This window comes from Caloenas nicobarica, chromosome 10 (assembly GCF_036013445.1).
Source record: "Caloenas nicobarica isolate bCalNic1 chromosome 10, bCalNic1.hap1, whole genome shotgun sequence".
NCBI classification, from domain to species: domain Eukaryota; kingdom Metazoa; phylum Chordata; class Aves; order Columbiformes; family Columbidae; genus Caloenas; species Caloenas nicobarica.
Genome location: NC_088254.1, coordinates 3,104,202 through 3,117,088, shown reverse-complemented (window position 1 = coordinate 3,117,088; position 12,887 = coordinate 3,104,202). Strand labels below are relative to the sequence as shown.

General features: G+C 41.1%; 1 protein-coding gene across 7 annotated transcripts in view; it reads right to left on the bottom strand.

Annotated features, from left to right (window-relative positions):
- NEO1 (neogenin 1) overlaps positions 1 to 12,887 on the bottom strand; it is a 172,207-nt gene that overhangs the window by 123,156 nt on the left and 36,164 nt on the right. The gene's annotated exons all lie outside the window — the stretch shown is intronic.

The window sequence follows — 12,887 nt, the reverse complement described above, 5'->3', positions numbered from 1 at the left end:
CCTATTTTTGCACATTATTCTCTAGTGGTTTCATGTTACTGAGTCGGGAAGGTTTTGGACACCATGTGGTAACAGGAGCACAAAAGCCAAGATGCTCATCATCACAGGAATTACTATAAGATAGAAAGACATATTAATAATACATGTTTCAAGACTTTGCCTTCAGTAACTCAGAAATGTCCTTGTCATTTACATAGTACAGTCAATAACCATAGAACAAATTCAAGCAAAGCAAAGTACATCTTGCAACGATGCTTTTACAGCTCTGTCCATACTTCCAGTTAACTTTCACTTGTTAATAATGAGTTATTGCTGGTTTAATCTTAACTGACCTTCCTGGCACAACTCAAGCATGAAATTATACTTTAAAAAATTAGCCCATTAAAAAAATATGCAGAAACAGAATTCAGAAAAAAGCATCCAAACAGTGTACCGTGTGCCTGCAGTAAACCACTGAAAAGCAAGCACCCAAGCACTTACTCCAACCACTCTTTCTGTAAGTGATACCATCTCCTCATATATTATTAAATAATGGGAAGGAAAACAAGATAATAATCAACAGCAAACTCCAAACACAGATCGTAATCTCAAATACCAGCCATTCTAGGAGATGCGTTTACGTCTGGTGTTTTGTTGCATGGCCTTTCTAACACCTCCGGGGAGTTGGATATTTTTACCTGAATTTCGAACGCATGGCAGCAACTTTATTACCTATGGCACTGCCGCTTAATTGCCGTACGTTCTGTGATGACGGTTCCCTTAACAAGCCAGCTAAGGAACCCTCCTGCCCCTTCAGAGGCTGCAGATCCGTCAAGCTTGGAAAACTGAAGGAGAGAAGATGCCACGAACTCCTCTTGCAGCACATTCCCCTGAATGGTCACATTCACTGTGACCATTCCTCGTGATGCTCTGGCGCACCTTGTCCAGAAAGAAATCCTCACCAAGGACATGTCCTTCTCTTGTCTGCTCCAGTCTCGCTTTTCGACAGTTAACTTCTGCCAAGGATTTCTGGATATCTTAAATCTACACTCCGACCCAGAAAACTGCCAACCAGCCGTGCTTCAAAAACAAGTTCGGTTGGACTTGTTATTCCTCCTTGTGTACAAGGAAAAAGAATCCTGTATACCCACTAAGAAGAAAAAATTGGATTTCTTTCAGGTTGCTTAAAAACAACCCTTGGGTTTTACAGAACTCGCGTCTAGGAACTGTGTCCCACAAACCTCTCATCTTCTGCAAGGAACATCCTTTCAAAGAGATTTTGCTTTTATAGTCAAAGGGAAAGCAAGCCAGACCATGTAATGCCATATTTTCAAGTTAGGCCAATGAAGGAACTACCCTGAATATCATAACTGCAAAATTTCTTCTCATAATCATTTCAGAGGAATAGATTAAAGGATTTTTATCAACCTTTTTCTTTCTTTTGCGGAGCTACCAAAGCCGTTCCTCTCATTTCACAAAACTATCAGTTTTTGTTTAAATAGCCAATCTCTGACACATCCCTTTAAGCTTGAGTAGGATTTAAAACGGTAAGAACAAAACGTTCTCGCAGATGTAATCCCCTTTCTATTGCTATTAATGACAGAAATAAGCTAGAATGATAACGAGGTGAAAACCTCTTTGACTTAAACTCTGGGCATAGCAGTTCCCTTGATCACAGTGTCCGGGGATCAGCTGTTGAGCTGACGATGCAGGAGCAGCGCTAGATTCTCTCGGGTGCCGATGCCGTGGGGGTGACCAGCACCATGAACCCCTGCGCGCTCTACCCGACAAACCCTTCATCCCATGGCAAACTCCGCTTTTCTCATCTGTCAAAATAAGCCACAAGTGATTACCTTTCATAGGAAATCAACAGTATGCCAGGAGATTTTTTTTGGCCCATTCCATCCCTTTTTTTTTTTTTTTTTTTTTAAATGCTCTGCATGGCTCTTATTCCCCTGCAATTTTCTTCCTCGTACTTCAAGCAAAAAGATATAATTTCTCTGCTTGGAACTTCACAGCCCTGGCTGAAACCCCATTACCGGAGTAGCCAATTTACAGCTGTCAGCTCTGGCAGCTTTTACAGAAATCTGACTGCAGAGTACTTACAGTTTTCATATTCTTCCTGCTCAAGTATTAAAAAGAAAAGAACGCCGAGCAATTTTTACTTATCTTTATTATTAGCAGTGCTTCCTTCAGAAAGCACATCAGTTACAGGGGACCAGTGTTCAATTTGTTCAATTCCCTTTTGTTTTTTTAATTCTTCCAGTGATCGTTTTCATTACCAGATTGGCCTGAGAAAAGATCCATCTAGCATTTCTACAAAAGATTACTAGAGGGCACTGTAAAGACACCTAGAAAAGGAAGAAAATTTATTTCTGTTCATCATTGTGAACAATAGTACTTTGACTTTTCCACAGAAACAGCTACCATATGTTAGCTACTGAGAATACTACATTGGTTATAGCAGGTGAAGAAGAATTTCCATTTTTTTCTGGCGTAATGGACTTCTTTTTCTAGAGTTCCAGCCTTCTGGGTGCTCAGGAATGGAATTTACCTCTTTAGATATGTACAAAGGTAAAACGAACAGTGGCTTTCAATGGGTTAAAAAATGGAAAAGCCATTTGTATGAATCAAAATACATCTTGCACACAACGCAGGCAAGACGCTGGACATCTAGAGCAAAAGATTCCTCCTCCTCATCCCCCTGACACTCCAGCTGAGCTCTGGGTGCTCAGATGCGAGGAACTCGTTTGCCCAAGCCCTCTCCAGGGCTAGGGAAGCAGATTCACTGCCTCAGTCATTTATTTTTGCAAGACTGGTACTTCGAAAATGGTTTAGAACATAAACATATCTAAGTGAGCTGTATGGCAATGGTTTTACTACTCACAGGTCCGGGGATGAACCCAGTTCAAGTCCAATGTTGATCATTTAGCTTAAGTAGATGCACACCAAATGTAATGCATTATTTAGAGATAGAAGCTTGTGTGATTTTTAGTGTACTCCCTGATTCACGGTACTTGGTAGACTAGATTTGCTAAAATTTTAAGCTGTAAGGTCCTGCTTGTATTTACCAAAAGCAACTGCAGACTACACTAAACGCCTGCAAGATGAAGTCCAGCTTGCATTTCGCTGGAAAAAATGGAACTGACTTGTAAAACAACGATCCAAGGCTAACACAGAGACATTACAGACATCTGCAAAGCAGGGCCTATTTTGCACTCCACTGAGAAGAAAGGATTTACCCAGACAAAACAGCACCTTCAAGGATGTGGACCAAAACCAGTGTCTACAACTGAACAAAACAAAAGGCCCACGTGGAGTCTAAGAAAAAGGGTCCAATGGGGAGCAAAGGATCTGGTGGTGAAATTTTTCTATTGGACTGGATCTTGGTGTGAATGGTCTGTAAAGATATAAAAGTTTGTAGTTTTCTATGCTTGGGCGGACCTCTGTGCAGGCACCCAGCTTGAGCCAGTGCTTCTGCTATTCTACTCCATTACATTTTTTATTTTCTGAGAATTAAGTTTCCTGAAAGTCCGTTTTGCATGCAGTTAAGGGCCTCACCTGAAAGTTTGCCACTGGAGCTTTAAAAATAGGCTCCATAGCGAATGGTTATCAGGGAGAGAAGAATCCTGACGGACATAGGCCTGGCCTGAGAGTTTGCCTCCGGAGCTCCAGGACACAGCTCCGGAGCAAACGGTCATCAGAGAGGGAAGACACCTGACAGTTTGCTTCATAAATAATAGAGCAAACCCACCACCGAACTCTTTAAGGTCACACTTCTCTTTAAGAAATCTAAACATTGCTCTGCAGCAAGCAGAACCCTAAAATTGCTCCCCCGCGACATCAAGGGACGATCCCCCTGCGTGCAGTGGGTTCCTCCAGCCCACCCACTCAATTCAGCGCTTCAGGGGGATGACACAGGTGACAAAGATGCTTGCAGAGGTGTGAAGGGCAAGGGGGACGCTGTTACCAACTTAGGGGGGCTCCAATCGCAGGCAACAGTCAAAACGGCACACAGGAGGATATATATGGGGAGGATAAGAAGAAGCCTGGTTTCTATGGGAAGCGTGAAGTGGAAAAAAAAAGGGTTGAACATTAAAAAGAAAAAAAGGTGCAAGCAAAAACCCAGCTGAAAGTTGCTGAACATCCTTTCCAGTGTCTTTCTAAAGAGAGAGACCTGTCTTGTTAAATAAAAGAGGAAAAAATTCTTAACAAATACCTTTAATGCTAGATCAAGCAAAGACTATCTAAGAGGACCTGGAAACAGAAGAACAGGCGCATCAGATCAGAGCAGGGAGAATCCTTTTAACTCTGTGTCTTGTCACAGCGCACTCGAGAGCAGATGCGAAGGGAGCACCTCAGAACTGAACAAACGCACACAAAACTCGCCCAAATTCAGCCTCTCAATGGGACTGAGGGACTTGGGCAGCCAGGAGTGGGGTTTGTTCTTTAGCTCAATAGCTCTTGGAGAAAAAGTACCAGCAGCCTCTGCTGGCACCTCTGAACTGCCTTGGGGGGCCCCTAATTTAGGGGACTCGTGCTGAAAGATAAAGACACCCAGTTAATTCTGTACGCTCAGCATAGCTAATTGTACAGCCCGCTTCACTCATCTGGTTTCCTATGCAGCAACCACTGTCCAATCACGCTATTGATCCGCAACATATAAAAATATAATTACCTTAGCTATTTATAAATGAGGATTTTATTGATCTTTCAGATGCTGGCGAAAAAAATGCGAACAATAGAAAGGTAAAGACGCATGTAACAGATATTATAAACATACTGCAGTATTTTTAAGAACCACAATTTAAAAACATATTTACGCTAGTTTTTCTAGCCCGTAAAATTCAACATTTGTGGCAGAGTTCATTACATGGATGAATTAAGTTGCAATAAAACAGATACTTCACTAATCTAAGTTATAACAACCGATAACCAGGAGCATCACCCGTTGGTTTAGCTTTGCCTTTGAGCGGAAGGGTTTGCCACACTGGTTGTTTGAGAGGCCCCCCCAAAAAGCTGTGCATTCTAAAGATAAAAGCCTGGAGATGCTCACTCCTGTTGCAGTTAGTGACACACAAGCCCCTGAGCCACCAAACGGCACCCACGCCGAGCCAGCCCTGTGCAAAGAGTTCACTGGATCCCTCACAGCCCCAGTTCTCTGTGGTTTTACCCCTCAGCCGTCTCCCAGTTTATTTTACCTTGAGGGTTGACTGTTCATGCTTGAAGACCCTGCTGGCGTTGTAATAACTGAGGGAGGCAAACGCCTTGGGGTGGAGCTTTGGATGGGCACTGAGGAAAAGCTGCTGTAATTAGAGTTAAATTCATTTCTCCAGGAAAAGTTAAAAAAACCACGCACTCAATACTAACTGAACTACAGAAAAATACGCAAGGCACTTTACACTAGACAAAAGATGAGAAATTTGCCTAGTCTTGAAACCCTGGAAAAGACAAGAATGAGCCTTGTGATTTGAAAAGTTCATTATATAGTAGCAACCATCTAGAAGTCTGTGAACTTTAAGCAACAATGGTTATATGTATACCATGCCTTTCATTAACATTTATGCACACACCCATATATATCAACTTCATATATATGCACACCTTATGTTACATATACACATACCTATCGCTGTCCTCTATAACCAATTATTTTTCAAACCTCAATTATTTTTTCAAGACATTTAAAAATTATAAAAACTGCCACAAACATCAACCAAACACAACTTATTAGTAACACTGATGAATTAGCCATATTAAAAAATACACATAATATGGCTTACAAAAACAGAATGTTACTGAACCAGATTACAGGAAAACTTAGGAGACTCAGAACTGGTAAAACATGGAGATTTGCAGGTGCAGAAATTAAAAATTGATATCCAGATCAGCCCCAATGCTAAAAAAAAAAAAAAAAAGAGAGGATAACTAGTCACAAATGAACACCATTTTAACCGTGGCCAAGAATAAGCGAAGAAACACCACTCAATTATGTGACGGACCGGTGTCCGCCAGCAGAATAGTTTAAGCAGTAATTCAAGCACATGTCACTGAGTTAACAATTCCTTCAAGTCACTTATTTTTTTCACTCTGAGCAGTGGATAAAAGTCTCCATTCGTGTCACCTCAACAATACACTGGTTTTACAAGTTTCAAACTTTTTTTTTTTAATCCTCTCAAGTGTGAGTTCTGCACATTGATTTGGAGACATTTTCTGCCTTTTATACAATTTGGCTGGGTCTCGATCAATAACGGTTTGAGAACATCATTGTGTTTGAGAAGCAGAATGGGGCTCTGGCTGCCTCAACAGGGAATCCCCACCCACTACAAACCTGAGCTCAGGCTTTGCACCACTGACTCCGGACTATATCCACGCATTAAACCAGCTGTCCCAGGAACACTGCACCCACCTCACCAGCTTTGTCATCGTAAATTAAACTCGCTACAGACCCCCCCCGAGCCAAAACATGACAGAAATATTTGTAAATCTCGCCGATCCTCTATGGTGAAGTGCACAAACACGATCTGGAATTAAAAAAATCCCCAAGTCTTATTTACTGCAACTTCATTATTTCAAGTGCACTGAACATATAGAGTAGAGCAAATTATTGGATTTTTGTTCATTACTTTTTCATATATGAAATCAAAGAGCTACACTTCAGCAAGGCAACTGCGGACTATTAACAACATATTTGTATTCAAGACAGATCTATGAAAAAATCCAATTGCGCTGATCCTTTATTACAACTTTGCAGTCCTGTTATTTTACCCGGCTGACATTTTTCCGTCGCAGATTGCCACTAAGCTGGTAGTGAGCTCTTTATAAGAAAGGCTAAAAAGAAAAATAGCCAAATGCCTCAACTTAACTCCCAATTCTTGAGGTCTCTTTTTCCACAAGGGTTAGTACTGCCATCCCCGCACCTTCCTGGCAAGCAGGGCGGTCATATAATGTTATATCCATCTAACTGACCTGAGAATAGAAACCAGGGGATGTCACAGAGCATGTCCAACGGCCGGCGCTCTCCCTGTTTGATCTCAGTTGAAAGTACAGTAAAATGAGCTGAAAGAGGAGTTTTAAAAGCTTTACACAGATTCTTGTCTCTTCTGAAAGTGAACCGGCTTCCTGTTTCATTTCTACAAGACAAACCAAAGCTTTCATCTCGCTTGTTTACTCACTTAACCTCCTAAATTCCCATGAAGTCTCGTAGCTTTGATTGGCGCAGGTTTTGTCAGAATCAAATAAAAAACTGTAACTGTAGCTTTGCAAATACATTAGCAAAAATATTTACAAGCATTAGCTTTGCAAATGTTATATAGATGTGCAAGTAAAAAACAGATTTATCTGCTCGTTTATAATATATATTATTTTGAAGTGGGAAAGCAAGCATGTTTAAAAGGAACTTACACAAGAGTGGAAACACAAATATTGCATATATTAACTAAATTATCACATAGATACGGGTATTACCTGAATTACTAAGTCGGAAGTGCTTAAGAAAAGCAAATGCGTAGGTCATTAGAAGGAATTTCCTTATGTCCCTTTTATTCTGATTTCCCCATAATGGTAAAAGTTCTCATCTAAATACAAGAGCATTGAGCTCCCTTCCCTCACCTGCTCTGCGTCAGATAATTCTCTTCTTCCCACTATGAATTTATGAACTGGCACGCACAGAATATATTCAGTAGTCTGACAGCTACCTGGTCGGCTATTGAGAAGGTTCCAGTTCCAAGATTTTCCTCTGCTTAATAGAAAGCAGAATTTTTCAGCTCAAGTAATATCAAAACAGGACCCAGACCTGAACTCCGCATATCACATTGGAGGGCAGCACTCAATTCACGCAACTTTAAGCTGTTAAACAAATAGACAGACCTGACGAAATATTAATTTGATTAATTACGGCAACAGAACTAACAGCTCCACATAAACAGGGCAATACCTGTTCCCAGCACTGACAAGCTCACAAGTTTCCGACATGCACCAGATGGCTCAAAACCCCCGTGCAGATTGTGTTGGTGTCGCCCTTCACTCTGGCAACACCTCCGAGTTTTTAGGATGCAAAAATTTACCTGGTCAGGGAGAGCTAAAGTGTGAGCTACCGAACAGAACGTTTAAGTAAAGAGAGGAGGCTGTAACCAAATTTTCACAAGAGAAACATTCACCTTTGTATGACAAAAAGCTCTTCAACCTGCTCGGACAGTAGAATGCAACTTACTTTCCGAAATAAAATTTCAGCTGATGTTACTTCATAAAACATGATTTGGATGCAGTTCTTTGTGGGGACGGGCACAAGACAAGCAAGAAGTGTCCAAGCATCTAAAGCAGGAAAGCCTGGTGAAAGAGAAACCCCCAAACTGGCTTTCCATTATTTCACATAGAACGGTGAGCTTTGGTTAAATACCTTCAAATTAAAAGCACAGAAATCACAGGAAGCAGCACAGAAAGCCACAATAATGGCAACATTAGGAAAGATCTTTTTTGAGGAATCCAGCAAGAAAAGCTCCACCAAGTGCCTGATCCATCTGTTAGCGTATGAGAAATGAGGAGGACGACACAAAATCCCAGCAACCTCTGAAAATCCCACCGTCTGACTCTCATTAATCATTATGGTTGTCCTTATGCTACCAGTGATGTGAAGCGCCCTGTTTTGGCACTAAGACCAGGGCACACAGGTCTATTTTTCCCCTCCGTTTCAGGTCTCTAGCTAGTGTTACGGTAAAGGTTTTGCCCTATCCTTCACATTTGCATCACGGTCGATGCCTGCTGCAACAAGCTTTCTATTCTAAATAATACACAGTGATAGAACTGCATTAAAATATAAAGCAATTTACACAAATAAGTTAGCTCAAGCACTGCAACATAAACCAAGTGCCAAAAGACATTACGGCAAAGCTTTGCCCAGATTCTTTAAGAATTTCTGCTGTAATTTGTGCCAGCCACCAAAATGGTACCTTGAAGCTAAAACCACAAGCATTTTCAGCCGAAGGGCAGATCTGCTCCATACGCGTTCACCGCTGACCGCTGTCAGACACCATTATAGAGCTAAAAATTCCTTTGGGCTCACCCGCCCTGTCCGCTCTGAGGTTTCTCAGAAATAGCCTGTACAACCTTCTCCTGAGAAACTTTCCCAACTCAAACACACCTTAATCACCGTATAATCAGGTAATTAGACTGCAGTCCCTGCTAAGGCTACTATTAACATTTAGAATCTATGTTTAAGCGGCAAAAAGGCTTTATTTCCATCAATTCACATCATGTTCTGACTATCACAAACGGGAAGCTATGTTTCCTAGCAGAGTAATTTACACTTTGTAAATAGAGATTTCCAAGAAAACGTTGCCTAATGTTTGGTGAGGGTTTTTTTTTGTTTGTTTAGACTTTTTTGGTGGGTTTTTGTTTGGTTCAAGAACTACAACCAGCAAACAGAACAACGGAACCACCTCCATTCAGTCCTAGAGGGCTGAAACGCAGCTTTCCCAGAGAGCCAAGCTCATGTCACTTTTAACCATGAAAAGCCCCAGACAAGAGCATGCAAAATCATTTTATCAGCCCAGAACAGAAACATCCATTGCTGCACATCTGATTAGAAGAGGAATTTGGCAACTCGTCTAAAAGACAAGGGATCTCAGAGGTGAGGCGCTGTAATGCAGCACCATTCTGCACATACAAATATCTTGTAAAATATTGGAAAAAATAAAGACAGTGAACATATTAATAAAAAATGGTCATGTTTCTGTTAAACATTGCTTATCTTAGATTTTCTGGCTTTGAATCACCCAATAACATGCACTATTCGAGTCCTCCTTCACTTAACTGCGCTCTTACTTGCACATGAGATGGGATATAAATCACAGAATATTAAGATGCTTTGCTCCCATTTCATTAGGGCTTCTACGCAGCAGAGATTTCTTACAGCCAATATTCAAATGTAATTACTTTATCTCCCGAAGTTTTCAAATACATAGTTTACATGTATTAAAAGTTGGTTTTATCTTTGCAAACACGAAGTAATAGAGGGAGGTGCAAGTTATACACATTTTTACGCTTGAGAGTTTCAGTTCTAAGAGCATCTCTCCTCCAGCCACAGTGACCCACGCACAGCTTCCTCCTTCAGGCTGGTAAATACTACCTATGTCATGATTTCTAAAGCAAAAATTAAGCTAGAACTATCAACAGGGCAGATGATAGATCCATGGGTTTCGAGAAAGCATATAATAGATCATTTGAGACTTAACCAATAAGCAGTAGATCTGCTTCAGCATTCAGGTTATTATTAATTTTACTGCTGGAGTGGTCCTAGGGCTCTTCACAAAGATGTTCAATAAAGCAGAGGTGCGCTGGTCGCTGACATCTCTCACACCAGGTATCGCTTCTTGCATATTTTCAGTCTCACAAAATTTTGGGAAATTAATCTGAGCTTCATCTCGCCGGTTTTACTGTTTAAATATACAGAGAAAAAGGTAACCCTAGATACCAGCGCTACCTATTTTAAATTGGTTTTGTCGGTGAACTACTTTTACCAGAACATATTTAATCAGAGAGACCTCATTGACAACTATAATTATCTAGACTTTTAGAAAATCTGGGGCTACGCTACAGGACCACATGATGGAAAATGACCACAAAACGTAAAAGGACACTGTCTAATGGGAGCTCTGTCTCACAGGGAACTGGCGAAAAAAAGAGCAAGGCGAAGAAAGGGGCTGCGAGTTCACTCTGCACCAAAAGCAAATGCCAAAAGAGCAGGGGACTGGAAACCACCCCACCAAACCAAAAACATATCGGATGCAAAGTCCAGGTCCAAACAGCAAGCTGAAAAGAACATGACAAGGAGAGCCCATTAAGTTTGCGCAGTTCATAGGGTAAAAATTAGTATTAGCACAGTCAAAACTTATTATTAGACTACGGTGCCTGTGATATCTGATTGATTAAATTAAATATTATTAATTTTGCATGCAACTCATAGATCATTCTCTAAATGCTGTGCCAAAACCATAACTGAGTCTTCATTAAGTGCTCAGATGGGAAACGGGAGCCCTTTCCCCACCGTACAATTCAAGGTTGAAAGATTGTTAAGAACTGCCACAGACCCTCACCTCCAGAAACCACACACAAAAAGGTCTGTGTTTTATTCACTCCAGGTTCCCCCTTATCACCCAGCTCCTCCTTCCAGCTTTCCAGTAACCTTGAAAGAATGACATTGGTGGAGCTACTAAATAAAGGCAGATTTTTTTCAATGTAGTCCAAGGGGCTAAAGAAAAAGGCAATTACGTCAAGCTACAATTAGATTATACTACCAGCCGCCACTACACTATTTCCACATTTAAATTTAAATTACATTCAAAATAAAACAAGCTGCATTTTCAGCCACCCGCTTATCATTTTGTCTTGGTGATAACAGTGACAGGCCAAAAAAATCCTCCCAGCCTTACCTTAACTATCTGTTACCATCGCTCTTCCATAATTTGCATGCAGTGTTGGAAGAAATCTACTTTCTAGTATTTCACAGCTAACAACTGGACTTACAAAAAAGCAGTTAATTTAATACACAAGAGACACCATCACTGGTATAAAGCAGCAGAGGCACTGGAGTTTATTGCTGCACAGAGGGTACTCCTACTGGTAAAGTAAATCTGGAAGAAAGTCAAAAGGTAAAGCCGGTTGAAAGAGAGCGCTGCTCTGGGGCATGGACAAGGGATCCTTCAAACACGGCCATTCCTGCTGGATTCTGCCATGGTTTTCTTAATTTTATTTAAACATCAAGTTCAAGAAATTAACACCTGTCCTTCAAATCTCTCCAGAACTCTACCCATGCTTACAAATCGCACCTTTGTCTTCAAAGTTACACTGTCTCCTTCATTTAAACTTTAAGCACAATCTTGGATTTTCGCACCCGTTCCAAGCCGCAAACCCCTTGTGTTACTCTACAGGAGAAGGAATGTTCACAAAATCTAAGTCATAAACATCTTCCTCATCGCTCCAAAACTGTACATTAAGATTCAGCTTTCATCAATCTGTCCTGCAATTATGCCTCTAAGATCACAAGTTTCTTATTAGACCATTTTTTCAGCAAAACTGATTTCAGCCATAAATACATTTTTTCTGTGAGAAATATTTTGTAGTGGGTGGTATTTTGAGTCCGTCCAAACCACTGATCCGTTATTGATCTAAGATGAAAATACGCGATCAGTTTTTCACTGAACCATTGATCAAGCCAGGTCAGCCTGAGCAAGATATCCACGGGACTGGCAATCCACAGGGACACAGCTGGAATGAGCTACGGTATTTCCAATCACATATAAGGAAAGGAATTCAGAAAATAATATTTAAACAGCTTGCACTGCAGACTGCTTGTAGGAGGGCTTCAGCAGATCCTGCACCGACTACAGTGAAAGAATGCGATTCCCATTTGCAGAAAAAAGAATGATTTTTTTTGAAAAAACTGTTTGCAGAAGCAGCAGCTCGCCCTCGCTTCTGCAGACACACATGTATCTGAGCAAAAAAGGCTGTATCTGATGATACTTTCCATTCTGATACGCTCAGAAAAAAGTTGGTACACTAGGGCCGACTAATGAAATCTAATTTTTTTTTTTTTTTTTTACACAGTGCCACTCAAAGACATACAGGGTTTTTTTTTAAATAATTACTGTGGCTTATTGACAATTTCTGCTGTTTTAATTCTGAGTAACCTGGCGTAACTGCCTGCAAGACAGGAAAGCAAGCCAGAAAGATGAAACACAAGACGTCCAGCACGCCGCACCACCCGGCCCATTCCCAGGTCACCACGGAGGACGCAGCGCTTCTCCACTTTTTGCCTGAACCCACAGGTCAAATAAACGCCTTTCCTTGGAAGGAGCTTAATGACAAGGGCGGGTTTCCCGGGAGGGGGCTGGGGGGCCTTGGGATCCATC